This window comes from Callorhinus ursinus, unplaced genomic scaffold (genome assembly GCF_003265705.2).
Source record: "Callorhinus ursinus isolate GAN/ISIS: 27379988/994484 unplaced genomic scaffold, GSC_fseal_2.0 scaffold1, whole genome shotgun sequence".
NCBI classification, from domain to species: Eukaryota; Metazoa; Chordata; class Mammalia; order Carnivora; family Otariidae; genus Callorhinus; species Callorhinus ursinus.
Genome location: NW_027397063.1, coordinates 53154841 through 53162195, shown reverse-complemented (window position 1 = coordinate 53162195; position 7355 = coordinate 53154841). Strand labels below are relative to the sequence as shown.

General features: G+C 35.9%; 1 long non-coding RNA gene across 1 annotated transcript in view; it reads right to left on the bottom strand.

The window, feature by feature from the left end:
* Positions 1-354: 354 nt before the first annotated feature.
* LOC112826435 (uncharacterized) overlaps positions 355-7355 on the bottom strand; it is a 42428-nt gene continuing 35427 nt past the window's right edge. The window contains exon 3 of the long non-coding RNA XR_012381011.1: positions 355-612. This is a non-coding gene — a long non-coding RNA (uncharacterized lncRNA). The remainder of the gene's footprint in view (positions 613-7355) is intronic.

Here is a 7355-nt window from a genome sequence, read left to right as displayed (position 1 = left end):
TTCCATAAAAACTATTTTTATTCTAATCTTTGTCTTAGAGTGTGATTCTTATTAAAATCAAAATAAGACATACAAATGAAAATTATATTCCAAAGGTGACAAGGACAAAATAAGCCATATTGTCAGGAAGAACACTTTTCTGGGGGGAAAAAAAAATCTGCTTCATGGACACTCCTAGAGTGGGCAGTGGCTGATGTATGCAACATCTTTGATGATATTTATCAGCAATGTCTTTGTCTCCTATGACCATGATGACTTCTCATTATAAGAAGAATTTGAGGAAGGGGAAAGAACATTTGGTCCAGCTGCAGAAAGCAGAAATCTTTATTCTGGATTCTCTATAAACTGGTATTAGGATTATCCTATCTTTGCTCACTTGACTACCATTCCATTTTCAGCCCATTCCTCATCCTCTTTTTTCACTTTGGTTTTACTCATTTGAAGGCTGCTGTTCATTAGCTACTAGTTACAGCTTTGGCTGACATACTGCTCACTTTCTTAAATCTCTCCAGCCATCTGGTGTCACATGTTTTCCTTGCAAATTTACCTTCCAGAATAAAAGTTGTCATGCATGGTGCCTATGGAGATGAGCAGCCTTTCCTTTGTTTTCTCCTGGGGAAAGAAAAAGGAAAAGATGATGTGATGATACATCAAATATTTAAGCCAAACACTTCATTAATGTACCTATAAATTTTTTATCAGGAGTCTGATGGGCAGTGGTAGTCCATTGCATGCTTGCTGGTCTTAGACACAAGTAGTTGCCATGTCTCCTAAGCATCTGCCATACAATTCTAGCAAGTAATTCTACTTGACTTTTTTAATATTCCTGTTTCTTTTGTCACCCCCTAATTCAACAAAAAGCAGAAAACAAGGTTCCAGGAAAGCAAGAGTTAATAAAGAATTGATTGAAGTGAGAGATTTAAGCCATGCTTAGATGACTGAAAATAAGCAAATTGTGCCATAGTTGGTCTAATTATTTTAGCTTTTTTGACATCTTGTTCAGAGTACCATAGTCTAGCTATGATTAATTGTTTGGCTATCACTTGTTAATATGGCAGGGTAAAAAAAGGAAAAACAAACAAAAAAAAATAACTATGCTACTGAGGATTAGGCATGTCCTATAGACATAGCAAAAAACTTCAAAATGAAATATATTGGTGAATAATTAAGGGGTAACTAATCAGTGCAAACCACAAGTATGGAAAATTCAGCATTTTTCAATGCCTGCCACCCTCCCTACTCTCCCTTCCCCAGCTCTCCCTTCTCCTTTTCACACAACTGAATATGTGCTATCTTCGGTAGGTACCAAAGCTGTCAGTTTGTTTATATATGGTAAACACTATAGCTAAATGTTAATGGAGAAACAACAGTTGCCTCTGTCTAATTTAGGAAAGGCAATATCACTCTGGATCTTAAAAAACAGATTAAAAGAATATAGGTCCCTGGGGGTGGAGGTCAGCACAGAGTTGGAGAGTAGGAGGACTATTATAGGGGATTTTATTAATAATAAACATTTGCTGAAAACTCATTTAGTGCTAAACTCACTACTAAACCCCCTTTATGCTAGTCCGTGTTTAATCCTGACAATAATTTTGAGTTAAGAACTACAATGGTCCCTCCTTAACAAATGAAGGAATTGAGGCAGAGAAATTAGTTGTCTGAGAGTAAAGGTTAGAGTTGAAATTTTTACTCAGACTGATTCCAGAATCAACAGTCTCAAAGGAACCCCAATACTCAGAGAGCCAGGTGAATGAGGTGATCAGTAACTCTTTGCAAAATGAAAGAAAAAAGAAATGAGATAAGAGCATGAAGAATCTAGAAATCTTCAGTAGCTGGGTATGAGAAGAGAAAGATGTTAGGTTCTAGCACTTTCAGAAATTCCAACAATACCAAAGAAGAGATTTCCCAGGAACCCAAGGACATTGAATATTGGATCAGGTCTAGGCATCGCAGTTGGATATTCAAGAAAACATTATTATCAACTAAGTAAAAAAATAATGTCTATACAAACTTGTTTAGTGTCATATGAATACATTTCCTGGATGTCATTAGCAACTTAAGAATGACTCCTTCATTGAGACCAGGTGTGTTGCCTTCCTCAACACTTGTTTCTAAGTTGTAGACTCACTTCTAAGAGGGTACAAAAACTGAAGAGCAGGGCTAGCCATCCAGACCATGCATGGGGGAGCAAGTCAATTGCTCTTTACCAGGTTTTATATTAAATTTGCTTCAAAGATTGTTTCAGATCTCAACTTTAATCTGTCCATGTTGGTAAGAACAGAACAATAACCATAACAAAATTTTATTTTGCTACATAATCCACGTACTGTAGAGGAGGTGAGGAAGGATAGGAATAATATTTTTGAATGGGGTAATACTGAATAATGAGCAGAGACCATTATCAAAAGTTAATGGACAGGAGTAAAATAGGTTAATTTATGTATTGTAACTTTTACAGATGCTTTATATGAAAAAGAAAGGTTCAAGAAATCCTACATGTGCTTTTCTTCTCTTATTTTCATTGTATATTTACATATAAAAGTCCTGAAAACTCCTTCAGTAAAGAAATCCCACTAATTTTGTTTAACTTCCTGTTTCCCAAACATAATTCACCCATAGAATCTATTTTTTTCAGAGAATGCCTTTTAATATCCAACTGGTGAATCTTAGATACAATTTTAGGAAAAATTTCTATGGTTAAATAATTTCATTTTAGATAGAAAGAAAATAAGAGGTAATTCATATAGGTATAGATATAAATATAAACATTTATTGAGTCCTCACCATATGGCAAGCAAGTATTCTAGGTCATTGGTAATGACAAAAATCCCTGCCCTTTTAAAGTGTGATGTTGCCTGTGACAAGTTGTCTTCTCTAGAATGGAACAGTCTCATTGATAAGAGACTTCAGTTGGTGATTTTCAGAGCATTCCCAAGAATCAAACTGATATTTCAAAGAGATTAAAAACTGAAGGGAACTTTTGATAGCTCTTCAAATCTGAGACTTCAGATTTAATGAAGGCTGTATCAGGATGAGATATGATTCAGACATTGAGTTACATTTATGTAATCCAATATAGCCTTATAAATTAGTCACATTTAATAAATATTTATCTTGTTTTAATTGTCACTTTGTGTGTTTCAGTGGTCTCAACTCTAGTTCACTTCAATATTTAATAGATTTGATTTTCATTTCTAAAGTAATCTGTACATTTTTATTTTATTTTAACAATTCAAATTTACTTTGCCTACTTCTGCAAGATTTCAAGATTATGTTTTTTTTTAAGGTTTTATTTATTTATTTGACAGAGAAAGACACAGCAAGAGCAGGAACACAAGCAGGGGGAGGGACAGAGGGAGAAGCAAGCTTCCCACTGAGCAGGAAGCCCGATGTGGGGCTTGATCCCAGGGCCCTGGGATTATGACATGAGCTGAAGGCAAACACTTAAAGACTGAGCCACCCAGGCGACCTTAAAGATTATGTTTTGATCCCTAATTTTGAAATATTAATTCCTACATTTTCACAATTGAATCATTGCTAAGTGACATAATTCTCTTCACATAACCCCTTCCCCCAAGTCTAGATACCCAGATATGGACAGGAGCCAGCTTAAACACTCTCCACCTAACTTGCTAACACTGTGCACCCTGCCTCTGCATTCTCCTGCAGATCTGCCCCATCCAACCTGCTTACTCAGCAGGAGTTCCTCCACAGTGGCTCCTGACACATCTCATTGTACAAACAGCCCAGAGAGTGACCTGTGCCAATTCCTGTCCTGGATAGAGGGGACAATAACCACATTCACCAGTTTGACTACAGCTCCAGCAATAGGCTGAGGGTGGACATTTGCTCTAATTGTTAGTCCATCCACCAACAAAAATCTCACAGAGAACAGCACAAGTAGAGAGCTCTGTACCTCATGGTCACTGCAATCCCAACAGATGAACTGGGGGTAGACATCTGGTCTGACTGCAGGTCCTGTCCACCAACAAAAGCCTCCCAAGGTACAATGCAGGGAGAGTGCCCTGCAGTTTTCTGTGACTGCAGCACCGGCAAACGGGTGGAGGGCAGACCTGGTCTGATGTAAATACAAACACAAGGCAGCCCCAGAATGGCCCCTTCATGGTTCAGGGACTAAACCCTGCCCACATCGGGCAAAGTGAGCCATTGCAGTTTATTGGACTAACAGCAAACACAGCTCAACCACAATAGTAGAGCACACAAAACACACATAGGAGACACTGCTGAAGTGCCTGGTTCTGGTGAATAGAGGGCATTGCACTACAGGGCACCACAGGACCTCTTCTTCATAAGACTACTATTTTCAAGATCAGGAGACACTGCTGACTTTCCTAATACATAGAAACAAACACAGAACTTACAGAAAATCAGGAGACAGAGGAATATGTCCCAAATGAAAAAACAAAGTGGAATCACAGCAAAAGAATTAAATGAAATGGAGATAAGTAACATGTCTAATAGAGAATTAAAATGGTCATAAAGATACTTACTGGACTTGAGAAAAGAGTAGAGAATCTGACACCTTTGAGAGAGATAAAATTAAAAAAAACCAATGAGGTGAAGAACTTAATAACTGAAATTAAAAGTAGAGTAGAGAGAATCAGTAGTATATTAGAGGTAGTAGAAGAACAGATCATCAAGCTGGAAGACAGAGTTATGGAAAGCAACCAAACTGAACAGCAAAAAAGAATGATTAAAAAAATGAGAATAGGTTAAGGAAACTCAGCAACAGGGTTAAGTGTAGTAACATTTGCTTTATAGAGATCTCAGAGGGAGAAGAGAGAGAAAAGGGGGCAGAAATTTTATTTGAGTAATAACTAAAAACTTCCCATACCTGGTGAAAGAAACAGACATCCAAATCCAAGACATACAGAAAGCCCCCAGGAAAATCAACCCAAGGAGGTCCACATCAAAAAACACAATAATTAATATAGCAGAAAGTAATAATAAAGAGAGAATTTTAAAAAACAGCAGGAGAAAACAGTTACATACAAGGGAAATCCCATAAAGCTATCAGCTGTTTTTGTTTTTGCTTTTGTTTTTTTTCAGTGAAAACTGCAGGCCAGGAAGGAGTGGCATCATGTATTCAAGGTGCTGAAAGGAAAAAAACAGAAAAACAAAAAACTTGCACCAAAAATACTATATCCAGCAAGGTTAACTTTAGGAAAGAAGGAGAGATAAGAGTTTCCTAGACAAAAACAAAACAACAATAACAATAAAAACTTAAAAGTTCATCACCACTAAGGCAGCCTTACAAGAAACATTATAGAGAATTCTTCAAGTAGAATGTAAAGGCCATAATCAGGAGTAAGAAAATTAGGACAAGAAAAAAAATGCACAGGTAAATACAAATATAATACGAGTAGATTAATCACTTATAAAACCAGTAGAGAGGTTAAAACACAAAAAGAGTAAAAATCAATTATATCTATAATTGATCAGTACAGGGACTCACAAAATAAAAGAATGTGAAGTATGATGTCATGCACATAAAACATGAGGGAGGGGTAAAAATCCAGTGCTTTTAGAATGGGTTTAAACTTAAGCAACCATCAACTTAATATAGAATGCTGTATGTATAGGTGTTACATATGAACTTAATGGTAACCACAGATCAAAAACCTATAATGGATATACAAAAAATAAAGAAAGGAATCCAAGCATACCATTAAAGAAAGCCATCAAACCACAAGGGAAGACAGTAAAAGAAGAACTGCAAAAACAACTGTAAAACAAGTAACAAAATGGCAATATGTACGTACCTATTAATAATTACTTTGAATGTAAATGGACTAAATGCAACATTCAAAAGACATAGGGTGATAGAATGGATAAAAAACAAGGCCCAGGTAGAAGAAACTTACCTGAAACCTAAAGACACTTGCAGAATGAAAGTGAAGGGATGGAAAAACATTTATCATGCAAACAGAAGAAAGCTGGGGTAGCACTTCTTATATTGGACAAAATCAAATTTAAAACAAAGATTGTTCAAGAAACAAAGAAGGACAATGCATAATCATAAAGGGAACAATCTGATAAGAAGATATAATAATTGTAAATATTTATGCACCCAATCATGGGAACACTGAAATACATAAAGCAGCTATTAAGAAATCGACAGTAATGAAATAGTATTAGGGAACTTTAACACCCCACCTATATCAATGGGTACATCATCCAGACAAAATCAACAAGGAAAGAGTGTCTTTGAATGACACATTGGACCAGAGAAATCTAACAGATATATTCAGAATATTCCATTCTAAAACAGTGGAACACATTCTTTTCAAGTGCACATGGAATATTCTCTAGAATAGAGTACATGTTAGGCCACAAAACAAGCCTCAATGAATTAAAAGACTGAAGTTATACCATGAATCTTTTCTGACCACAATGTTATGAAACTAGAAATCACAAGAAAAAAATCTGGAAAACAAATACAGAAACTAAATGACATGCTACTAAACAATGAATGGGGGTGCCTGGTGCCTTCACCTCAGGTCATGATTTCAGGGTCCTGGGACTGAGTCCTGCATCAGGCTCCCTGCTCAGCAAGGAGTCTGCTTCTTCCCCTCCCTCTGCTCCTCCCTCCCTGCTCCTGCTCTCTCTCCTACTCTCTCACTCAAATAAGTGCATAAAATCCTAAAAAAAAAGAAAAAAAAAAAACGACAAAAAACAATGAATGGATCAACCAAGAAATCAGAGGAAATAAAAAAAAAATACTTGGAGTCAAATGACAGTGAAAACATTATGGTCCAAAATCTTTGGGATGCAACAAAAGCTATTCTAAGAGGAAAGATTATAGCAATACAGGCCTACCTTAAGAAGCAAGAAAACATCACAAACAAACAACCTAACCTTAAAGCAGAAATAAATGAAAAAAGACTAAGAAAACAAGAGAACAGATCAATTAAATGTAGAAGTTGGTTCTTTGAAAAGATAAAGTTGATAAACCTTTAGCCAGACTCATCAAAAAAAACAAAACAAAAACAGAAGACTCAAATAAAATCAGAAATGGAGAAAAAATAACAACCAAAAACACAGAAATACAAAGGATTAAAGAGAATATTATGAAAAGTTATATGCCAATAACTTGAACAACCTAGAAGAAATGGGTAAGTTCCTAGAAACATACAAGTTTTCAAAACTGAATCGGGAAAAAAATAGAAAATTTGAACAGACCGATTACCAGCAATGAAATTAAATCAGTAATCAAAAAACTTTCAACAAACTAAAGTCCAGAACCAGATGGCTTCACAGGTGAATTCTACCAAATATTTAAAGAAGAGTTAGTACCAATTCTTCTCAAATGATTCCAAAGATAGAAGAGGAAG